This window comes from Terrapene carolina, unplaced genomic scaffold (assembly GCF_002925995.2).
Source record: "Terrapene carolina triunguis isolate 2854851 unplaced genomic scaffold, T_m_triunguis-2.0 Scaffold130, whole genome shotgun sequence".
Lineage (NCBI taxonomy): Eukaryota > Metazoa > Chordata > Testudines > Emydidae > Terrapene > Terrapene triunguis.
The window spans coordinates 9,253,631-9,279,410 of NW_020664481.1; positions in this window are offsets into that span (position 1 = coordinate 9,253,631).

A 25,780-nucleotide genomic window follows, 5' to 3' on the forward strand; every position below is an offset into this window, starting at 1 on the left:
GAGAAGACTGAGAGGGGACATGATAGCAGTTTTCAGGTATCTAAAAGGGTGTCATAAGGAGGAGGGAGAAAACTTGTTCACCTTAGCCTCTAAGGATAGAACAAGAAGCAATGGGCTTAAACTGCAGCAAGGGAGGTCTAGGTTGGACATTAGGAAAAAGTTCCTAACTGTCAGGGTGGTTAAACACTGGAATAGATTGCCTAGGGAGGTTGTGGAATCTCCATCTCTGGAGATATTTAAGAGTAGGTTAGATAAGTGTCTATCAGGGATGGTCTAGATGGTATTTGGTCCTGCCATGCGGGCAGGGGACTGGACTCGATGACCTCTCGAGGTCCCTTCCAGTCCTAGAATCTATGAATCTATAAATCTATGATCCTTTTGCTATAGTTGTATACACAATTATGCTCAGGACATTTTTTTCCTATTATCTGTATGTACTTATTGTTTACAAGAAAATAGATAGAGCATTTAATTCTGAGATGGAGCTAATATTCTATAAAAACCATTGCATGCATGGCACTGACTCTGGAATTCTGCTTATAATTCATGTTAATGCTACTAATAGGAAAAAACAGTTTAGAAGAGATGCTGCTTTGTAATACTGGGCTAGCATTTAATATTATGAATCATTTGCTGATAGCATTCTGACACCTCTCCTAGTTAATATTACATTTCAGAACTATACTAAAGTGCAGAGTAGTACATCTGCAATGTACAAGAACTAGAAAAACGTCACGGTATATTACTTAATTTTACAGTCATCTCATTTAATGACACTAGTTGGAATAGCTGGGTGAGGGCTCAATCCAGCCAGTTTTTGCATTCATTGGCTCAAGGCCTAAGCTATTATTTATTCACACACTAGACGTGAAATATGTAAAGAAAATACACTAGACGGGAAATATGAAAAGAAAAGCAACTACACAAACCCTCATGTTCATACAGGTAAACTATCCAATTCAGTGATCTTCAGCTTTGCAGAACGAAAGCCATTCAGTTTTGAAGGGGAGTTGCAAAGAGCTACAAAGTCATTACTATGGAAGGTCCTTCTGACATTACAATGCCACCTTCACACTTTTATTGTTCAATGTCATCTTGCTGATGCACTGTTACAGCACAAGCATTGCAACTCCATGAGATATTGCTCCACACTATTTCAAGGCTCTCTGGGACTCCATTTGACCCTCCTATGTCGTCCTCCTCGGGCTTCTGGGCTGGAACTCTCTTTATTTATTTATTTATTTATTTATTTATTGAAGAGTAGGGAAACTTGTGTATCTGCTTTTGGGTTCCAGCTATGACTTATCCAGACAAGCTAACCCAGACAACAGGGTTAAAAAACGTATACAGTAGACTCTTATTTTATTAAGTTGAAGCCAGTGGTCCATGCGCATTTTTGTGCATCTGTTTGCATATGCAAAACCCACAACTGGATGCACAAATGAGGCACATGTGTGCACACAAATGAATATTAAGAACTATTTGAATGTGCACATATCTAATTTGCATGCATAATTATTGCTGTATTTTCACAGGTGAGACAGAACCTTGCGCCTCGGTTTATGAAAATAGGTCACAAATGCACTAGAGATTTGCCCAAGATGCAAATTTGAGATCCAGATTTCAAACACTTGAAAATTCAGGGCATTTCAACTCAGAGGTTTGGTTCAGCCCTTCCTCAGACTCTGCAAAAACTTGACAATGAGCCTCCATGATAACTGGCTTCTGTATCTGGGGAGAAGGCAGCTGAAGGATGAGATTGTCGAGATGGCTGAGGGGGCAGTGTCATATGTCAATCAGCCTTGTGAGGTTTTCAATGGGGAAGTGCTATCTTTGACAACATTACTTTACCCAGATTCCCAACCTGTATGGTTGTATCCAGTGTGCATTAATGGGTTGGCCAGAATATGTTGCAGTCCCAAGCACTGGCCAGGTGACTTTTAGCCATGGGACCCTGCCAAACATCTTAGGATTTGAGGATAGGGCTTTTTTCCCCTCGTTGATTGATTAGATTGTGTAAATTCTCAATGGGTTCTCCTTTCTCCATTGCATCGAGCATAAGCTACCTCTCCTCACTTTCAGTCCCCTCATGACCTACTCCCATGCTGCCTATCATCTCTCATTCACCAATGAGATGTTGACCTCCAATAGGCCAATGATGCCAGACTTCATGGCCCATGTGTAAATTTTTCAAACAAGTACTTTTGTACTTTCTCCCATGTTGCCCCTCATGCTTGGGAGGAGCTCCTTGTAAACATCCACAAAGCTACTTCATTATCTGCCTTCATATCCCATTTTACAAATCCTCCTTTGCCTTGAGGCCTGCATTGTGGTCCTGTATTGGTGAACCACACTGGACTTAACCTGCTGAGGTGTTAGTGGGCCAGAGCTGTCTGGGATTTCTCCCTCAGTTCTGTCCATTAAACACCTGATAAAAGTTACAGACATATTTCTCTGTGTGATATCTCATTCACTGTGGTGTCCCGGCCAAATCAGTATTTATCTGCAGTGAATAATTTGACCTGCTGTAAATATAATACAAACTAGAAGCCTCTGTAAACACTGTAGAGAATAGAGTGGAAGTGTACATGGGCCACAAGAATTTAAAACAATGGACAAAAGCCAGTGCAATGAAGAGTGAGGCCTAATTTTTCCAATACGGAGAATACGCATGAAGGGGAAATCCCTCCAAACAGAAAGTTCAAATGAGAGAATGGGGATATCAGCAGGAAATTAAACATGAATGCAGAGTGTGAATGTGAACCTGTAGCATAATGCTAATCTGGGGGTTACATTAAGTCGCAACCTTGTGAGGTGCTGAGCACCCTCAACTCCCAATAAACTCAATGGGAGGTGAGAGTATTCAGCCCCTGACAGGAGGCTGTGGTCAGCACCGTGAAGCCTTGGGACTAGTGTTTGTAAGACCCTGGAGGTGATAATTCTTACTGACGTGAACTTAGCCCAGAGCTGACATAGTATCTTTGTGTTAGGGCACTTCATTGTAGAAGGAGCATTGATAAACTAGAGACCGTTCGAAAAAGGGCAATGAAAATGATAAAGTGGATACCTTGCATGTTCTAGCAAGACAGACTGAAGGAAATGGATATGCCCATATCTATGTAAGTGTAGAAAAGCAGTGACAAAGAGGGGATAAGAGAACTATCAATAACTGAAGGTTAGTAACTGACACCCAAGGGAGAGAGTAGGGCATTTAAAGGGGGCAAGATATAGATTCCTTAGGGCTAGACTGTAGCCTTATGCAAAGCCCTGAGTAAGGGATGCTACCTAAGCTAGCTGCAGGAGGTACAGTGACTCACAGACCCCCTTACCTCCAAATCACAATTCCTCCCCACCTCATTACTTTGGAGGGAGGCGAGCAGCAATTTGCTGCTGGCCTTTACCAAGAGGAAATTATGACACCCCCCTGCCCTGTCACATTGGCTCAGCTGCACTAGCTAGTGAATACAGGGGCAGGAGGGAGATGGAGCTAAGTTTCCATCCATTTTTGCCCCGCTTTCCACCTGCTCCACACAGAGATTGAGTGGGTGTGCAGCACCTACTTACTCTTACACGCCTAGATGCAAGACACAGGGAGTAATTATTTTCCCATACTCTCCTGGGTGGACAGGAAAGACACAATCTGGCCCTTAATTTTAAATCAGAAAAGGGAAAATTCAGATACACTATCAGAAAAACAATTCTATACATATTTCCCTGTGGTCAATCAGGCAACAGAACAATTCACCCAGGGAAGTCATTGCATCTAAGTGTGTTCAAGGGAACATTAGATGTAACACATGCATGGCTAACAAGCCAGATGTAACCCTTGCATTCATGGCTGGGAGTGAGTGTCCCTTGGAGAGTATCCTGTTAGATATAAACTTTTGTAAAAAAAAAAAAAAAAAAGACTGACATCAATAAAATGATTCATCTTTTCACATCAGTATGTACCTTGGTATTTTTTGCTTTCTACTTTAAACAAATCATTCCCTGCATGAAGACATCAGAGGCGCACATACTGCAGATAAACATTAACTGACCTAGCACATTCTTTTAGAAAATGGTGTCTGTTGACATTTTTTCTTTTCTTTTAAAGACAAGAAACAAGATTGGATTATCTACTAATCTATAAAGCCAGAAATGTTTAGTTAGAATATATTAAAAAAAATATTTCTTCTCACAATTATATAATTACATTACTGTAACTGAATGTTTAACCCAATCTCACTAAACATTCTGGTTGTCTTAACAGCAGCATCTAGATTCAGGTAATCATTTTAATAATTAGATTAATTTTTGATATTTTAAAATGTTTAAAAAGTGGGCCCTATCCTGCAGTCCTTACCGGAGGCTAAAATCCCATCCAATGGAAATTAAAGTGGCAGAATAATTTGATTACTACTAAGGGCTCACCTGTGCTAGTTACATATCTTTTTAGACCCTTCATTCCTTATCAGTGTAAGACTGTGAGGCATGAACTATGCATAGCATGAACTATTTCAAGTCTGCATATAACTAAAAAATAAGATTGTCATCAAACCCTAGTCTTCTAGGCCTCACAGGCAAAGCTCCCACTGACTTCAGAGGAGTCAGGATTTCATCCTTTATGGCATCAGCTGAAATAGAACCCAGATCTACCAGTGACACTCAGTTGTACAGTTCTGATTTCTTCCAGTCAATAGCGGTGACGCACAAAGAGACTGGACAATTTCTTATAGCGTAATTCCATTTCACTGTTAAGAGATGTGCTTTAATAGCTATATTTTAAATATGTCCAACATGTTGTTTGCATAGGAGAGAGGGAACTTAGTAATGGTGGTGCTTTTCAAATGTGAATCCAAATACTCATCAGTTATTTAATTTCCAGATGAATCAGAGTGAGAATGTCAAGGATTAGCTGTCACATTCATACCTGGTCTCTTGCTATAATAATAAACAGCACACTTACATGCCTCTCAGACTACTTCCTCTTATTCTAAAGACTCCATTTGTTCAGCATTTCAGAACAATTTAGTTGACTCAAAAAAATAAAAATATAAAAAAGCTTCTATTTCAGACTTAGTTACATAGAAAGGAATTTGTACATATTACACAACATACTAACGGATTCTGACATCTTTAGCAACTGAAATGCTAGGGGAAAAAACAGTCAGTGGAATAGGAATACAAAATAAAATATATAAATTCTGATGTCTCCACTATGATAGAGGAGCCTCATCTATTATACATGATGTACTAGAAAACGTCTGCAATAATAATGACATCCACACTACAGAACTTGTTTGGATTACTTGAAAATAGCAAATAGCTCAGAACTTGCTCACCCTATCGATGTGAGTTTTCGCTTCTCCCTAAATTTCAACTTCAGTCATAATTCTCTTCCTGGTTTGTTCAAGAGCTTGAATTCCATCTCCAGTTGCTTTGGATTTCCTGGAAATAGAAGTGCCAGCTAAAATTGAATATAATAGGCTAACCATGGGCTCAGCCAATGGTCTCTGATAGTACAGTGACTTGTTTTAAGCTTTAAACCTGCAGGGCAAAGGAATAAAGCTCACAAAAGTGAGACATCTTTAAAGCCTACCATTTAAGCATTTGAGTCACTTAGTTTTCAACCATATTTCAACTGTTGAGTTTTGCACGTACTAGGACAGATTTTCAAGAGGGCTTAGTAGCCACAAATGGGGGCAGAAATTCCAAAGAACTTAGCTCTCATTTAGACACCTAGATTTTCAAATTTGCTCACCATACATCATCTGTATGCAATTCAAAAATGTATTGAGGTTTGGAAAGAACGTAATAAACTCACAGAACATTGCGATGAGGCCATGCATAATGAACCTGATCCAATGCCCATTGAAGTCAATGGGAGTCTTTCCATTGACTTCACTTGTTATACAATCAGACACTGTATCATTTTGATTTAACATGATGGCACTTTGCAATCCAGAATCTCTTTTAATCCCCACTCTTTCCCCCAAGTGATAGAATTCTCACAGTTAACGCTGTCAAATGAAAACTCTGTTCAGAACATGACGTTCGTTTGAAAGCGAAAAATAAATCATTGTTAAACAAGCTAGCATGTTAGCATTTCTAAAGCTGTTCAAAAAATGCATGAAGTGTGTGTGAGGGGGTTTCCCCTCCAAGAAAAGGTAGCACAACATTATTTTGATGCAGCCACTGAAAGCAGACTGACCTTTCATATTTAGTTTTCTTCATGGAACTAAGGGCAAAGTGAACTTGAAATAATGTGCCAGAAGGCGCATAGTGTCCTGAAGATATGTAACTTGATAGCAAAGACGCTTCCTTTATAGACAATGGGTGCATTGAATAGACAAGCAGATAGCACATTTACATGAAGCCCAAACTGATGAAATAACACAAAGCTCAGCACAGTAAAATGATGAGACAGACCATCATTACCTCAGGAATTTTTGGTTCATTTGCATCTCTAGATTCCTCCCCACCCAACCACAACAAACAATGGTTCTTACTTCTGAGAACAAAACACAGCCCCTCTCTAAAAAGACAGGGGAACCCACCAAAGAAGTGATTTTGATAGGCGCCTCAAAGCTCCAGTGCAGAAGGGAATTTCTAGCACCTGGTGATGAATAATTAAACTGCAACTCCAAATAAGCCCATTGACTCTTACAGAGAGACAGGAATGAACAGCATGGCCTGTACAGTAGGTAGATTAATATTATCCAATAACCACTGCAGAGAAACTTGGCTAACAAAACTCATTCCACCAGACAAATGAGCTGACAGAGAAGTTTCAGGGTGAAGCGATGTTGCCTATCGTAAAATAACTCTTGCATAGATGAGGTATCAAAGCAGCCAAAACACATGGGAATACACAGATAGCATACTGGAGATATGTAACGCACACCAATGCCTTACACAGCCAATATCTGCACAGATGTCAAATATGGAGGAGGAATTAGTGTATTTAGTCATATTATTTTGTTTTGTTTGCTAAGGATGTAACTAAAGTTAGTTTAAAGCAGCTGAAAAGAGCAGCCCAAGGCTTTTTGCTTGCCAGGGCAGAAAATGTTTTAGGTGGAATGGCTGAGCAAAAACAAAAACAAAAACAAAATGGGGTGGGTCGGAGGGGCGGCAGGCTAGCTAATCCAGACAAAAAAAGATACAAAGTTGGTGTCCAGGACAACTGCCATTGCCCAGCCCCCTGGCAGCTGAGGAGAGAATGAAATATGCGTGGGGACTAGAAATAATTAGAAGTTATACATAATACAATGATCGCTGTAGAACCAAATAATTTCCCGGCTGACAAAAAACATCAGAAAATATAAAGTACGAGACTTCTAGACCTCAGCATACCCACCAATCCCCATTCTCAGGCCAATGATGCAGTTTGCTCTAGAAGAGCATGGATGAGCCAGGCATCTCTAGAAGGATACGCATTAGTCACAAAGAATATCTTAACACTATGGTTTCTATAAGGGCCTGGTCCAATGCCCATTGTGATCAGTGGGAGTTTTTCCATTTGCGTCAGTGGATTTTGGTTCAAGCCTTGTATAAATAAATGAGTCAAAGCAAGCAGACATTTATGGGGGTATATTTTCAGCCAAGCTGAGTCCAGGCCGCCCTTTGCAGGTACAAGTTTTAGGGTGTAAATTGTGCCAGCAACAGAGAATGGCCCATCTGAAAATATCATTTAAAGAATTGGAGTCCTGTAACAATCTGCACAGCATGGATTTACTGCAAAGATAAGTGGTATTCTAAGCTATCACTGATAACTAATTATGAAACTGAATACAAAACACAGTTATATTATCTCACTGTAAAGCTTTGTGAACCATTTCCAAAATGCCCAAATCCTCTCTCCTGCCCAAAAAACTAGTAAATCTAGGGCTAATCTTATTCTTGACCTGGAGCCCCTTCTATTTGACTGCCTCTGACATCAGAATCCAAAAAAATTATTGAAAAGCAAAGGACTGATATTGCTTTATTGTGTTTATTGCCTTGAGCAGCATTTTACTGTTATCAATACACTAAGTGTATTATTTGTCATAAATCTGACACGAATCTCACCTAAATGAAGATGATTTGCTCTGGATGGAACACGGAACTATTCACATTTTTAATACAAATAGTAAACTGATTACACACATTCAATAATGTTAGACATGTTAAAATCAACCATCTTAGCTGCAGATGGTCTATTCCTCATCATGGGCACGATTACAGGCATAACAGATATAGTGGCTCCCATTTCAACAGAAAGGGTAAGTTGATGCACAGAAAAGTTACGTGATTTGTCCAAGGTCATACAGTGAGCTGCTCTTACTGTCTACTGACAATAATCATTTTCATCCACAGATTTAGTTCTTGAGAAAGACACACTGGCATGGATTCTCCCATGCACGACAGTCCCATATCCAGCTGACAGAGAATTTCCCCAGCACAGACTGCACAGGATGGATGTAGGGTGCACACATGCAAGCCCCCCTCACAAGCCTCAGCACAGGGAGCAGGCCAAGGGTGGGGCTAGGAGTAGGAGGAGTTTGTTGGTAGCCTAAAGAGCTGTGGTCATTCCAGGCAGTTCTTGGTTCTGGAGCTGCCCACATGTAGCCTAGCTCTCAGGCTGTTTCCAGGTCTCAGGCTGTTTCAGCACCTACCGCAGCCCAGAATCAGAAAGACACAAAGACAGTTTAAAACTGCCTTTGGTCCAGGTCCCCTGGGACTGTGAGTTCTGCACTGCACCACCTGAAATTGCAGCACAGAATCCCATTCACTATTTTCATTTCTTCAACATCAAATCACTACTAGACTCCTTAATTGTCTCCCTAACTGAGGATTACAGGGATTCAGGGATGTCCTGATTGCTCTCTCTGCACCTTCGTTATGATTTCCATATATCCCAACTCTTTGATTTTTGCGTGGTATGATAGATGGTGGTTTGCCCACTAAGCCATAAGGGGAAATTAGAAAACATAACATCCACCTTCAGAAAATGAAGCTTCTCTGAGAATGTCCATGGTAGAAATAAATACAAAATCTCCCTTATAGACTTAATGATTTGCCCTGTTCTATTCTTCCGCTCCGTTCCGCTATGCTCCTTCAAGTGCCATATTCCTCTCTGCCACCCCATTCTGGTCTTGGGTCCTTCTTCTACTCCTAAAACAGTGTCCCTACATCACAGGGCCAAATATTCAGTGGGTTTATAGATCTACACACATAGATTTTGCACAAGGACTGATTTGTGCATGCAGAATCCACATATGTGCACTCACATTGGGTAATGAAGTGTGCAATTACTCAATCTCTAACTATAAATACCAGCTTGTATGCTCAGCTGAGGGTTTTTGCACATACAAATGGATATATATGCAAATGTAGAGGAAGCAATTAACAATATTGGCTGGATAGAGCAAATGTAAACTTGGCATAAGCAGTTGAAACTCTGACAAATCAATGAATATGGACCAGGGCATCTAATTTATTTATAGATATTAGCTCACCAATATTTGCATGTAGAGACTGCAATTAATATAAATAATTCCACAACAGTTTTATTGGAATATCAGAGTAAATTGAAATGTATATGGCACAAGAGTATTGAATACCAGACTTGACTGTTCAAGTAATTAATGAGCCAAGTTATCTGAGGAAGAAAAAACAGAATGATGATTATTAGAAATATTTCATGACTTTGCTACCTGCTGTTTAGATGTACTTACAGGTAGCATTTATAATTAAAACCTTCTCTGTGCTTAGGCATCTCTCTCTCTCTCTCTCTCTCTCTCTCTATATATATATATATATATATTATTTCTTGCATATGTGGAATCCCTTAACCATAGAAAAATAATAGAAAAAAGTTACTTGTAATTAAATTCTTTATGGGGTTTCTGATGAGCAACTCATATAAGGAAATCAGCTGCAGGTGTGAAGATGTAATATAAATGTTCATTATCAGCTGGGTGAGTTTAATCATTGATTTGACTTGATGAGAGAACACCTGGGAAGACTTATGAGTTTAGGAAGGAATTTTCAAAGGAGCCTAAGGGAGGTAAGTGAATTTCAGAGGGAGCTCCCTTAGGCACCTTTGAAAATTCATCTTAATGTGACTGGCGTGGGGGAAAACCAGACTGAATGAATCTACTCAGATTTATATGAAGCCACCATGTGAGATTGTGGCCTATGTCTCAAGCACAGGATTTCTCAAAACTAAGCTGAGTATCAATAACCTTTGACTAAGTCCTATCCTAAGTTACAGACTTGCAATGAGTAGACTGTTCAAGAATCTTCCTTTCAAACTGTTTTCCAGATGTTTGCTTTCCATGGGAAGTATTGATTTTTCATCAGAAAACAAAGGTCCAAAACTCAAAATATTTCAGGCAAAAGTGTATATTTGAAAATGCTGCTGCAGTGCCTCATGGGACTTGTAGTTTATGTGCCTTATGTTCCCATTCTCCCCAGACAAGGACTACCATCTTACATGGTGCACCATGTCCAGGGACTCCCATGATGCACTGCCTCCACTCTCCAAGAGGGGAGACTGTGATGCATCATGGGAGGTGTAGTCCAATTAGAGAGCATGGCCTGGAGAAGACAAAGGGAGCATAGCACTGGAACTACAAGTCCCATGAGGCACTGCAGCAACATTTCCAAATCTAAATATTTCGATTTTCAGCCTAAATATTTCAATATTTGTATTTCCAGTGAAAACTCAAATTTGTTGTTTTTGTGGGGAAATAGACAGTTTTTAACCAGTTCTAACAATGAGTTTTGCCTACTTTCAGGACTTGTGGTAAAAGTTTCATAAGTAGGGCCCTACCAAATTCATAGTCATAGGATTTTTAAAATCGTAAATTTCATGATTTCAGCTATTTAAATTTGAAATTTCATCATGTTGTAATTGTAGGAGTCCTGACGCAAAAAGGAGTTTGGGGGGAGGAGGGAGGTCACAAGGCTATTGTGGGGGGGTTGTGGTACTGCTACGCTTATTTCTGCGCTGCTGAGGGAAGTGGTGCTGCCTTCAGAGCTGGGCATCTGGAGAGCGGCGGCTGCTGGCTGGGAGTCCAGCTCTGAAGGCAGAGCCACTGCCAGCAGCAGTGCAGAAGTAAGGATGGCCTGGTATGGTATTGCCACCCTTACTTCTGCACTGCTGCTGGCGGGGCGCTGCCTTCAGAGCTGGGCGCCTGGCCAACAGCCGCCGCTCTCCAGCCGCCCAGCTCTGAAGGCAGCACAGTAGTAGTGGTGGCAATACTGTGACTCCCCTAAACTAACTTTGTGACCCCCTGCAACTCCCTTTTTGGTCAGGACCCCCAATTTGAGAAACTCTGGTCTCACCCATGAATATAGTATAGTATAGGGTAAAAGCACACAAAAGAACAGATTTCACAGAGGGAGATCAGATTTCACGCTCCATGATGCATTTTTCATGGCCGTGAATTTGGTAGGGCTCTATTCATAAGCTCTGGTAAGGAGAGATTTCTCTTTGGCAAATGCCCTAACATGAACTGGCATTTCTTGTGTCAAGGTCTGGGTCTTTTAAATTTGGATGGTTGTCCCTGGAACTAATATTATTGCTATAGACATAATTGTATTCCTGAAATTGCCTAAGGAGAAACACACTGTGGGCCAGATCCTTATCTCATGTAAATCAACATAGTTCTATTGACTTTATTGGAAATATTGTGGTTTACACCAGTTGAGGATCTCTCCCTGCAATTAACAGATCGTTCTCCTTTGTGAATATAAACACTAACATTCCTCCTCATTTACCTCAAGAAATGGTAAATTCTGCCGCCCATTTCACCGGTGCTCAAAGCCCAATTGGACACAGGAGAGCTGGTTGGAAATTTCATTAAACTTGTAATTTCCTGCAAAAATGATTTGGGTTCCACGAACTTTCAGCAAATCACAGGCAGAGTCCCATTGGAATCCTGCTTGGTTCCCTGCCAGCTCATCTGGCCTGAGCCCAGCCATGCGGACAGCCATAAGCCAGGCACCCTGGGCTTCCATGGCCTGCAGTTCCAGAATAGCCCTGCCCCAGAAGGGCTCGCAGGACTTCCCAGCTCCCAGCTCTACAGCTGTGAGCCTCAACTCTAACTGGTGTCCCTAGCCTCTGTTTGCCAGAAGCTGGGAATGAGTGACAGGGTATGGATCACTTGATGATTACCTATTACGTTCATTCCCTCTGGAGCACCTGGTATTGGATACTGACACAGCAGCTGCTGGCCCTGGGGAGCAAAGTTCATTTCAGAAACACCATAGACCGGGATAAGGCCCTAAATTTGCAGGAAACAAACCCAACCCCCCTTTCCATGTGCAAGAGGATTTTCACACATTCATTACAATCGGTCAACTATGGACATTATTTATGAAGAATTATATTTGCTATTTTGAGAGAAATTCTTAAAAAGGCACTGGGAACAACTGATGTGACTTTGAACATGCAATCCAGAGCCCAAGACTGTGTGCTGGTATCTTCCAAATCACCTGGCAGGGCAAACAGAAGGATCCCAGTGTGCAGTGAGAGAACCTATTCACTTTGATACCGGACACCTGGTTGTTCAGTGTATGTGCATCCCCACAGCGGTGGATTGGATTCACAAAGAACAGTAATAGGTTGCTAGAAAAGTCAGAAAGTTTGAGGGGAAAGCAAAAGGAAAAATAAATGAAACAACGTTACTAGAACTTTGCAGGGACAGTCTTATGGAAAAGAACAATGATCGAATAAAGGCGCCCTACTAAGTTTAAAGTGTTCGTCTTGCTTTTGATGTCAAACATGCCACTTCCTCACGTGTCAAGAATGAGCAAAGACAAAGCTCTGAAGATCTTAATTCTGATTTTAAGGGTTGGGTTTTGCAGCCTAATGATAAAACTCTATAATTATTTTTGTTCCTCCTGGCAAATTACAGAGTGGCAGAATGGTTCTGATTCAGGGCCAGAAATTCTGGGGGTAGGCTGGGTTGACTTGACTCAAACAAGTCAGCGTAGCACAGTGTGGGAAATATATAGACTGGATATTTTTTTAAAAATTCCTTTAAGAATATTAGGACCAAAAGACTGATTTTAAAAATGGCTTGATTAATTTAGGGGTCTCTATTTTAGAGGCTCAATAGGAAGAGTCTGGCAGATCTGAATTCCATGGAAGACACTTGTTTGGTACCAAAACCTAACGCCTTTTGGGCCAGAATCTTGGTATTTTATTTTATGAGCCACTACAGAGGTAAAGTCCCTTTTTTAAAGCCCTCAGTTCCCTGGGCTGCCTTGTCCTCTTCCTTTGAGCTCCTGAAAGGATTCCTTTGGGTCCAAGCTTCTCCATCTCTGCCAGATGTTATCTCATTTTGTTAGTGAGTATCAACACCAAGAGGGCCCACATCTAGGTCCTGAGGATTCGGCAGCACCCATCACAGAGCCAGTTCAGTCTAAACAGACAAGTCTTAACAGATCATTATTTCTCTTGCATACAAACAATACAAGCTCAGAAAAGGACGATTTGGGGGTAACTTTTCACTGCCTGACCTCCCTTTTGTAGGCATAATTGGTTCCTGTAAAAAACATGTTCCTACATCTTTTGTGCCTGCAGTACAAATCTAACCAGTCACACATCTAATTCTCTGGTGGTGGATGCAAATGAAGGTTATTGGAGCAAGGCCAGAGCCACAAACTTCAGATCTAGTTCTTGTGGGATATTTTGATCCAGGATTTTGATTCACCCCATTGAACACAAAGAAGCAAAACACAAGTTTGGATACAAATCTGGAGCTGAACTTCCTCAAAATTTGGTGATGTTTAGAGCTGGAGTTCTGGTCCAATTATGTCTTATGCATACTCAAGGGTTGCTCTGTGAAACTATTGGGAGCTGAAGGTACATATGCAAGATCAGAATGTGGTCTAATTAAACACATAACTTAGAGTACCATGAAAATTCAAGAATCGAAACTGCTTTACAAAGAGATATTACAGAATGTGTCAAAAATGTGTATGTTAAATGAAAAATATTTACAGTGGTAATCACTGTCAAGTTAATTTCTCTAAAATGTACTAACCTGATGTTTGTTTATCACGGTTTGACCCACGAGTCTAACAAATGGATAGCAAACACAACGGGCCACATTACAAGACAGCCAGGGTCTCAAAGATTATTGCTTGTGTAAGCCATTACATATCATGCCAACCACTTTAATAAAGGTGCAGCCTATTTGCATAACACTCATTTGCATTATGTTGCTAGTTTGCATACTAGCTCCACCTCTTAACATCATTCTCTTTTCATTGCAAAAACTTACATCTGCTACGGCGACAGATATCCAACACTGTAGTTAGGAGCTTAGAATTATGTTCTTACTGAACACTTTATGACCTTGGCTTTTGCTACTGCAACTGCTATATTTAAAGTGTGAAGTTCTCAGCCAAATGTCTATTTTTTCTTGCATCATATGAAATATGTTCCCTTATAATCTATATCGTTTTGGTTTCATCCAATTTGCATGTGCAAACCAGACAGTGGATGCCTAGCTTCCCAGCATATGAATAGCTGCACATGCAAAACAGGGTTCTCGCCTACTTTTATGCATATTGCCAGTTGTGTATGAAACTCACTGTGCAAAATAATAAAAATTGAACCCAATAAATGCACTTGTGTAGTATTCACTGTATATTTAAATTTAAATCCAAGTTAAGCAACACTGGCATGGAAATGTTTTAATTGAGGACTAATCGAAAAGAAAACTAACAAATAAAAATGTAGTGTAAAATGCAATATTCTGTGCCCGCTTTGCATAACTTTTTTTCTGTTTACTTACAGAAGAGTATATGCCACGTGGAGTGATCACTTCATTTGGGTGGCACTGGGTTGCAGGACTGAGCACAGGATGTGGCTGTTGGAAAGTTTTACAAAAGAAAAACAAACATACCATGGATCACGTGGCTAGAAGATGTCACCTAAAAGTGCAGCAATTGGAGAGCTACTGAGATTTGTTACCCACCAATCACTGATATTTGATATCCATTAGCCACCTACCTATTTGCTATCCACTATGAATACAGCATAGGTATGTGCACTATGATCTGAATTCCTAGGCTCTTACATGTGTAAAGATGGAACTCGCTCATTAATCTTTATATGCTTCTTCAAGTCCCCCTGCACTTCTAGAGTACCCTATCAGGTTGATAGCCTAGAAATCAGGAGAGAGACTGAAAAAGTAAATACGATTTGCCCCCTTTTCAACTTCCTCAGCCTCTAATTATTAAATCTTTTCCAGCTCCTAAAGTTATATTACACTACCCATCAGGCACTGACTGTGGATTCAGCATCAGTGGAAAAACCTAATAAATCTGAAGACCCTGGTCCCTTGTTCTGGATCAGGGCCCAGGTAAGTGGATAGAATGCTTTCCCTACCTTGATTTGTGTGCTTGTGAGAACCTCATGAAAAGCTTTACTGCTTCAGCCACAAAAATCAAACTCAGAACTGAACTTTCCAATAAGGCACAAGGGTTAGGACCAACTCATTAAAGAGACTGAGGAGAATCATGATATTTGGATGGGCATACAGATTTTTTGAAAGTTTGGTTTCAGGTCTGTCTTTAGAAGGAAGTCTCCAAGGCAAATGGGGAGGCGATCTGAATGATGGTGTGGCTGGACAAGTGGGCAGAGAAAAAATGACGACTGTATTATGTACAATTCAAATGATAACCCCTCTCTGGCCAATATGACCTTTCTCTTTAAAACATGTTAACGTCCAAGGGGGCGTGCGAGTGATTGCCGAATGCACAAGTGACTTAACTACCAGTATCTCATTCCTTACTTCCCAGAATACCTAGCGCTACTCAAGCATAGAAGGCTGTGTATAAAAGTGAATTCTAATGCCATCATGGAAAAGGAGCTGTTCCTCAATCTTCCACAGCACATAGTTCCATGCACCTTGAGTGTGAATTGAGGTGAAAGTATAATGCTTTATTCAGACCAACTGGCAGCAACCTATGGCTACATCACCAGTAAGATATTCCTACTGATCCACTCAAAATATCCACACATTAGAGTCTCAGGAACACATCCTTTCTGGGATAAGGATTTAGTGATAAGCAACAAAACTCTTTTCAAACGCCACCAAATATAATACATGCTCTGGTTAGTATGGAGGCTGAGTTGCAGTGTATATGCACCCTGTGCAGTTGGATATTAAATTTGGGGTCTTCGATTTCAGAAAAAAAAAAAGAACAGGAGAAACAAGGGTGATTTATATCTAAGTTTATATGAAAAATGCAACATAGAATATATTAATCAAGGATAGGACATCCAATATAACAATAAAGGATTTAATTTCCTAAGCAACCAAGTCAAGACAAACTAAAAACAGTTCATCATGCTGATTTGTCTGGTAACCTGAGTTCAGGGCCAACGCTTTAGGTAAAAGGATAGTTCATTAATCTGCTGTTTTTCAGAACAGGTTTAAATTCAGAGTTCAGATTTTTACAAGCCGATTCAAAGAAGTCAGCAAGAGAAACTCCCCTTTGAAATTATTTTTCATCTGAGGCAGCACTGAATTATACCTTTCATGACATTGCACAGCTGTGTTAATAACAGAATCCAGTGTGAGCTCCCTACACTGTTCATTTCCTGGAGAGCTTCTTTTTGTTTGTATGAATGTCCAACTAGTAACGAAAAAAGGAACATAGACTTCTTTTGTATTGTGGCTAATGAAACCTAGAAACTATACACCATAGTTTCAAGTGGATTTCTGAAGCATACTGAAAAGTTCCTGGAGAGTAATGAGGCATGTGACAGTCAACCATAATGACAACACTGCTCCCAATTGGCAAGAACAGAAATCATAGCAATCCGTCAAAATTCTTCCCTTGATAGAGATGGAACTTGAAAGACAAAGTGTTCATAACATTTCTGTGGGGAAGGTAGAGCTGGGCTTAACATAGTTAAATATACAGTAATTAATGAAGGAATGATTTGGTGTGGTGTTGAGTGAACACATCCGTCCATGACATCAGTGAGACTTGTGGGCTCTCAGCACCTCACAGGATCAGTTAGAAAGGGCTAATGTGCACATCACTGATCTCATTATGGGGAAACATTTTCCAACGAGAAAAGACTTGGCTGGCTTTTTAATGGGGTCAGTTGGAATCCACAAAATGAATTGTGCGTGCAATTTTGAGAACTTGTGCTTGCACCTACATGATTTGCATATACAGCCAAACAGTTAGAGGTGTCAGCACTTGGATGGGGGCCTGTAACTCAGTTACATGAGCAGACCACACCTGCAAAAGGGAGGCAGCTCTGTGGAAGTGATGCCCTTTATGCACGGAAGTAAATGCTAAAAGCATTCCAAGGGCAACAGTACACTTTCCCACCTTGGAGCTCGGTATCGGCAGAGCTGGTAGTGCTGCCTAGAGTTAAGGTTGCCCAACACTTTCCATTATAACTAAGACCCCATTTTCAGTTGCTTATAACTTTGACAACAATTAACATGTGGGCTCAAATTTCCCACGATGGGTGTCTGTCTCAGGCTAATTCATTTGCGTATTTTTAAATTTCAGTTAACATGGTTCAGCTGTTTCCAAGGCTAAAATTATGGGGGGGGAAAATACATGAAAATCTGCCCAAATTTTGCCTGTAAGCCTCCAAAAGAAAAAAACCCAACAAAAAACAAACACCACAGTTCTCACATGCTCAGAATTTGGCACCTAAATTCTCTGAAGTTTCTGTTCATGCGCCAGTCCAGGACTTGAGGGGTTGAACAGGACATTCCTAGTGATTGCCAGGGACAACAGTGGCACCAGGGAGACTATGGAAGAGAAAGCATGGAGATCGTCTGTCGTGTCCTCTCAAGGCTCCCCTTTCTGGAGCCCAGGCAGCATGAATAAGAGGAGGAAACAACCTGAGAGGAATACAGGGGGTGAGAAGAACAGGGTCAGAATTAGCATTGCCACTTCTGAGATACAAAAAACCAAGACATCTGGAAAGATCCCAAACCCATAAAAGAGGCAACTAGCAGTGGGTGCTAAGCACCCTTTCAGATGTCCTGGGACAGCTGCCTCCAAAGAGGGATGATCCTAGGAAAATCTGGACAGGTGGCAACCCTAGTGACAACAGGAACAGAAGAGGAGAGGGACAGGAGCTGGTGTGGGAAGGAGGATAGCAGCATGGGTGTGTATGTAGCTGGGGCTGTGGTGGTATATAGGTGCAGAGAGAGAGTGGAGAGGGATGTGAATAGGAGCAGAGGGGGAAGAGGTAGCAGGATCTATAACTCCTAGTTCACACTCCCCCATCAGAACCTGAGTCCCAAGTCTCTACATTACTCTGATGTCAGCAAATAGCTAATAGACTAACAGATGTATTGGAGCATAAGCTTTCGTGGGTGACGAAGTGGGTATTCATCCACGAAAGCTTATGCTCCAATACATCTGTTAGTCTATAAGGTGCCACAGGACTCTTTGTTGATTTTTACAGATCCAGACTAACACGGCTACCCCTCTGATAGCAAATAGCTACAAAATCTACTGGCAAAATTTGAGTCTAATCCCCATCTGGTGCCTGGTTCACCGAGGGTAACAACCTACTACTGTTACTCTGTTAGCCCAGGTGGTAGAGGACTGTGCTGTGGAACTAAAGGTCCAAACCCTTCTAATGACTCAAGTTGGGGTCAATATGATTCCATGACGGAATTGTTTCTTCATTTTTTTTTAAATTAGCAATCACGTAATTAAAGATTTTATCATACTGCATATGCACAAGAGGGCCAAATTAAGGTTACACAGGTTAACTTTCATGTCCTAACTTTCAAGTGCTTGACTTTGCAACTTTAATGTTGTTTTAATGTATAGCTTTTTTACTGTAATATAGCATTTATTTTGATGAATGGAAATCAATGAGCATTAGTTACAGTATGTTTTTTGGGGCATATAACAGCACAGCATGTATGATTGCATATTATTATCACAGCAACACAATGCTACTTTTCAGATATAGATGGTACATGCAATCAGCCCTGAGAGTTTTGCCAATGTTTGATGCTATGTTGTGGTGATTTTATGGAAGAACAGCAGGAAATCAACACAAGTTGCCAACCAATATTTGATATGTTCAACAGTAGAAAAGGAGGAAGTAATTTTTAGTGGAAGAGAGGGAGCATAGTATTCATGAGATTGTACCTTCTTTTTTTGTAAACAATGTAGCTTTGGAATGGATTAATTGTAAAAAACAACAATTTTCAGGTACTTCGAACTAACCTGATTTTCAGAGGTGGAACTGGGGCTATGTAGCACTTCTGAAAAATCAGGGCAGTTGAATTTCACTGCCTAAATAATGGTTTTTGGACATTAATTTTAAGTACTACGTTTGAAAATTTGGGGCAGAGATCTCAGAGTAGTTTTCAACATTTAAAAGAGTTGGTCACACTTTAAATTAAGGTTCTGTTTATAAAAGGACACATGATTAATGGATGTTATAAACATGTCGCAGACATGAGTGGTGTGTGTTATAAATGGTTGTAAAAACAAGAAAGTGTTAGATGGTTTTAAGCAACCTATTGACCAGTTGGACTCTAACTCAATTAAACAACCATCTATTAAAACATTAGTTATTTATTACACATTTGTAAGCCTTTTGTAAATAGACCCTTAATATAAAGTGTGAGCAAACAGTTTTTGAAAGTGTAGTGAATCCTTTTAATAATAGAACACACTATGGATTCAGTGCTATACAGGTGCTAACGTTGTGCACTGAGTTATTAACACTGACTGATTTATGAAGTTTCCAAAGACACTAGTAAGATTTTCATGAATTCCAGCGTATTATTATTTATTGTTTGTATTGTGGTAGCTCCTAGGAGACCCAGTCATGGACCAGGGCCCCATTGTGCTAGACACTACATACTCAGAAACAAAAGAAACTAACCCTGACTCAAAGAACTTACAAACTAAGAAAGTTTCTGATATATGCTATTATTTTCCTAACTCTATTAACATGGATAGGGTTTTACAGACACTTCCACTGTACTATGACAAGAATGATGTGAACATACTGAACATTTTGTAGTAGCATTTGGAATTAAACAAAGGCATTCTAGTGACATCATAAAAGGGCTCAGATTATGACCAGATTGTGCAATATAGCATAGGCACCAGCAGCAGAAGCCATAGCATGTGTAGGCAACACCTTCATATGAACAGGATAAGCAGCAGCATATCCATCAGCAGCAGAAGTGAGAACAAGCAGATTACCAACATCAGCTGGATACATTGTAACATTTCACATTTTTTGTCACTAAGCCATATGAAGCATTTGCTGTGGAATTATTCTTACATCTCTGTGGTTCATAAGCTACTTAGTAAGGTAGAGTTGAAGCTAATCCGAGTCCTATATGAGAACTGAGATGGGGTATTTTTTGCACCACTATTTGATATTTGGTTACAGCTTTCTGTGCACTCACTGTAAGTTACGGCTGTTCCATTAAGGCCCAAATAATGGCCAAGCAAGGCTCACACAAAGGCCCTGTGAATGAGGTATAATTCTCCTGCATGGAAGCAGGAGAGGCGAGGAAATATATGCCTATATTGTGCATCAGGGAGTTGAGGAAGGATTTGCCTCCTTCAAACAGATCCCTCTTTAAGTCGCCTTGGGACAACGAGACACTGTGCTGTGCCCAATGTGGGTCTATGCATTAATGGCACAATTGGGCCTTATCGTAAATCTTGTTCTGAGAGAGAGAGTTTATCCATCATTTCTGCAAATACCATTCTTGTGGCCACATGATAGAAATTCCATGGGGCAGCCAGCATGTTTCTGTTGTAAGTAATTTTACAAAGTTTAAAATAAACTGGATAGTTTTAAAACTCTGATTGAGTTACAATTTCAAGGGGCTTTCATTTCTAATCAACAGTTTTATAACCTAGTGATCTTTCTTCAACAAGAGATGTGTTTATTCCAAACCATTTAAGAAAGCAGCTGTTTATTAAAGTGCCAACAGCAGTGATTGATTTCTGATGCTCTTGAGTGCATCTGTTTTCTAGCTAATGACATCACTGCAAGCAAGCAGATACAATATTGCAGGCTGGGACTCTAATGGAGAAATAAAGCAGGCATGCCTTTTCTATAAAAAAAATCGATTTAATTGAAAGATCTATTAATAAGTCAAATGTTCAAGTAACTTTCATGCCAATTGGCATTCTTATACACAACTGGCATTTCTTCAGAAAGAATTTGTGGGTTAACAGTGTTTATACTAAAATCTCTAAAGACGACATCTGTTAGCTTACATTCCAAAAGTGGTGATTGATTTATGATCTATTAAATCACATCTGTACAAGAAAAAATGGCCTGTAGGATGACATCTGTCATCAGTCAAATACATAACATAGGTTTCTATGATAGTGTATGAAAGATGAAACACTTCAGTTTATTTATCTATTTGTTCATTCACTTTAACATTTTTTGGGGGGTGGGAGAGGGGCGGGGAATAAAAATGAACTTATTCTAAACCCCATTCAACAGTTGGAGAAGTTACAGAATTTCTAATTTCACTTTTCTGGACCAGGTCCTGTGCTGATGTAAAGGAGCAGAGCTCTACTGGCTCTGATGGAGCTACGCAGCTGAAGATCTGACCCCTCTCCAATCTCTAAAAAAATCTCTAAAGAATGCCTATGCACACAGCCTCTTTATTGTGGCAGTGCCTGGGAGCCCAGAATATGCTCCTTCCTGAGAAACTGTTTATGGTCTCTGTGGCTGTTCTCTTTTTAATCCTATGTGCTCTTCGTTAATTAAAATGTAATCAATTTCCTAAGTAAATCCTAGTGCACACAAATAAATAAGCACTGATTTGCTCCAGATGGGGCCTATTATTAATTTATTATTTGTGTTACATGTGGATTGAGTGGGGACAGAGCAGGGCTATGAACTAGCCTTCCTCAGGCTTGGGCATTCCTGGCCTGGATAGAACATTGGAACTTTCCAAAGGTGTATCAAGAGCCACATAGCAGTGCATTCCCCACACTGCTAGCAGAGATAAAATACCTCCCCAGGCTGTTTAGGGGCTGCCCCTACTGCTTCCCCAGTGCTTCCAAGGAGACATCATTGTCCCCTAAGACAGTTTTTCCCTTTGGATGCATGTGTGTTGGGTGAGTATGCAGTACTGCACAGCAGTACAGTGAGAAGGGATTTGAAAAAAAGAAGCACCAGACCTAATAAACCAGCAGTTTAAAATTCTGTACATTTAAAAACCAAGATAAATGCCAGGGAAGGTGCGATCACAGCTTGAGCCCCGAAAAAAATCTTTCACATTTCTTGGCTTTTGAGTCCTTTCCTTGGCTCCTGACCTTAGTAATAGAAGTTTCCCAAATTTGGAAACACTGCTTGGTAGCTAGGCCCTGCTTTCTTACTATCATTTCATGGTCTACTCTTTTCTTTCCAGCTCATTTCTTCCACTGAAGCACCAGGGAGCATCACTGTTCTCATTTCAAAAAGGAGGAGATGACCTATTCAGAACCTAATGAGCTTCCTCATCCAGGCTTACATGTTTAGCTTGAACACTAAACCTAACCCTACCCAGACACTTTTCGCCCTTGTTATTTCCAAAGTTTTCTTACATATCATAGATTTATATTTTCTTTTCCTTCTCAGCTTCTATGACAGGCTTACTGGCTTAGTGGATGTGGGGAAGGAGAGATGTGAGATCTCATGATTTTAGTAAGGCTTTAGACATAGTCCCACATAACATTCTCATAAGCAAACTAGGGAAATGTGGTCGAGATGAAATAACTATATTGTGAGTGCACAACTGGTTGAAAGACAGTACTCAAAGATTAATTATCAATGGTTCAGTGTCAAAGTGAAGGACATATCTAGTGGGGTCATGCAGAGATCAGTCCTGGATCTGGTACTATTCAATAATTTCATTAATGATGGATAATGGAGTGAAGAATATGCTTATAAAATCTGTGGATGACACCAAGCAGGGAGGGGTTACAAACACTTTGGAGGACAGAATTATAATCAAAACAACCTTGAAAAATTGGATAATGGGTCTCAAATCAACAAGATGAAATTCAATAAAGACAAGGGTGAAGTTTTCACTTTGAAAGGAAAAATCAAAAGCAGAGTTACAAAATAGGGAATAGCTGGCTAGGTGGTAGTACCGCTGACAAGGACTTGAGAGTTATAGGTCATCACAATACAATAACAATGTGATGCACTTGCGGAAAAGGCTGATGTTCTGGGGTGCATTAAGAGGATTGTCGTATGCAAGACACGGGAATTAACTGTCCATCTCTACCTGGCACTGAGGCCTCAGCTGGAGTACTGTATTCTATTCCAGATACCACACTTTTGGAAACGTGGACAAATAGGAGAAAGGCCAGAGGACAGCAACACAAATGATAAAAGGTTTAGAAAACCTGACCTCTAAGGAAATTTAAAAAAACAAACAAACTAGGCATGGTTATTCCTGAGAAAAGAAGATCGAGGGGGGACCTGATTACAGTCTTCAACTATGTTAAAGGCTGTTACAAAGAGGATGGTGATCAGCTGTTCTCCATGTCACCAAAGGAAGGACAAGTAGTAATGGGCTTAATTTGCAGTAAGGGAGATTTAGGTTAGATATTAGGAAAAACTTTCTAACTATAAGGATAGTTAAACTCTGGAATAGACTTCCAAGTGAGGTTGCAGAATTTCCATCATTGGAGCTTTTTAAGAACGGGTTGGACAAACACCTGTCAGGCATGGTCTGTGTTTACTGGTCCTGCCTCTGTGCAGGGGGCTGGATTTGATCACTTATCAAAGTCCCTTCCAGCCCTACATTTCCATGGTTCTAGCCCAGCATAATTACAACACACTAGTGTCAGTCCCAATTCCCACTAACCTTATGGACCCAATTCTCCACAGTCTTGTACAGACATTTACACCTTTGTAAAGTGGGTATAAAATGCTACCATATCAGAATGGTAGTATTTTGCATTCACGCCTTGTACAGGTGCAATTGATACCACAAGGTGCAAGGCTTTGGAAAATCAGGCCCTATGACTCCAACCATCTATCCTCTCCCCTGTTAAAGGGCCATCACATTAGGTTTTTGGGCTCATATTTTACACACTAACTTAAAGATGCCTTTTTTAATGTGTGTTTGATCCTAGTCAGGAATTTTTTAATTAAACTTTTTTTTTAATGGAAAAATGCTAATTATTCAAAACCAAAATGATTGTGAATCAGGGTTTGTTTTGATGAATCTCCCGTTTAAAAAATTTTTTTTATTTTTTTTCAAATTTGTCAAAACATTATGCCATTTCAAAATGAAAAAAATCATTATTCCAATTCAAAATTACTTTTTATTTCAAAATTTAAACTAATAAGACTGAAGAAGGTTAAATAAGAAAACAGGTAAAAATCAAAATGAAACACTGATTTACCTGAACCAAAAATTGTTTTGTTTTTTTCAGTTAATAAAAATTTGAGATTTTGACTTTTTGTCCCAATTTAAGACAGGAGAAAATTTCAAACTCTCAAAAACATTAAATGGATGGGGAAACTATATTCTACACAGAACTAATCCATATCCCACTGAAGAAAGTAGAAAGACTCCTATTGACTTCAATGGGCTTTGGATCAGCCCTTTATTGCTCCGTGGGAGAGAACATAGAACTTGAAGTCTACCTTCACTCACAGACTGGAACCTTATTAATACATTTATTTATCCAGTACAATCAATAACAGGATAATAAAAAGTCTGTTAGTTTCAGAGGTCTCACAGTATGTGAAAACATCTAAGAATGTACAAAAAATGTTGTGTGCACTGGAACAAAAATATTTTACTAAGTCTGGATCGCAGGTTATGGATTTGACCTTTTGTCCTTTTTCCCCTTGTAAACTAAAATACAATGCACCCTCTTCAGGAGAGATGTTGCTCACAATACCACAGTTACTCCAGAGCCTAGCGGCATTCGTTTCTTCCTGTCGATATTGTTGACTGACCCTTCACTTTTTCACTCTGGATATTTGGATGGGGAGTATTACCTAGTTGTTTAGAGCTAATAGGTATAAACAAGATAGGGATTTTTAGTCCAAAAAGGAAGTTATTCTGTTTGGGAAATTTTTAATCATGTTGGTCTATGTCTGAAACAGGCAAAATTTGAATTATACAGAGAGTTTGGATGGAGAGGTGGGGAGATGATAATTTTTCTAGATATTAAATGGTACACAAATGAGGATAAAAGAAGGACCAATTTTCAAATGTGGGTTTCTTAAGATGCCCACATCCCATTTTAAGAAGGGTGTTGCAATCAAGATTCTACCATACCATACCATATATCAGCCACTATGTTCAAATGTGGGGCCAAAGGATAGCTGTTTCAAAAGTGCGTAGCGATGGCTTAACTCTGCATCCATTGACTTTGAGGCCAAGGCCATAGTGACTTTGAGGCCAAGGCCATAGTTGAACATTTATGAAAATTGTTCAACCTTGGGGACCTAAATTTAAGCACCTAAAACCTTATTTAGGCACTTAAATAAATGGCCTGATTTTTTTTTGAAGGTGCCATATCTGCAGCTCCCATTGATTTGTGAGATATCTTAAAATTTTGATGCCTAAATGGGAGCTGAGCTCTTTTGAAAATCTGGCCCTATGTATTCAGGAAAGTGTAAGTCCACTAAAGCTCCCCTCTGATCACAGTATAAATATTTAAATAAAAATCTCCAATAAAACTGAAGAAATACATTACTTTATAAACAATTTTGATCACTCGTGCTGCTGTCAAAAATCAGGGCAGCAACTTGGCAATTTTTGGATACTATTCCATCCTGTTTATT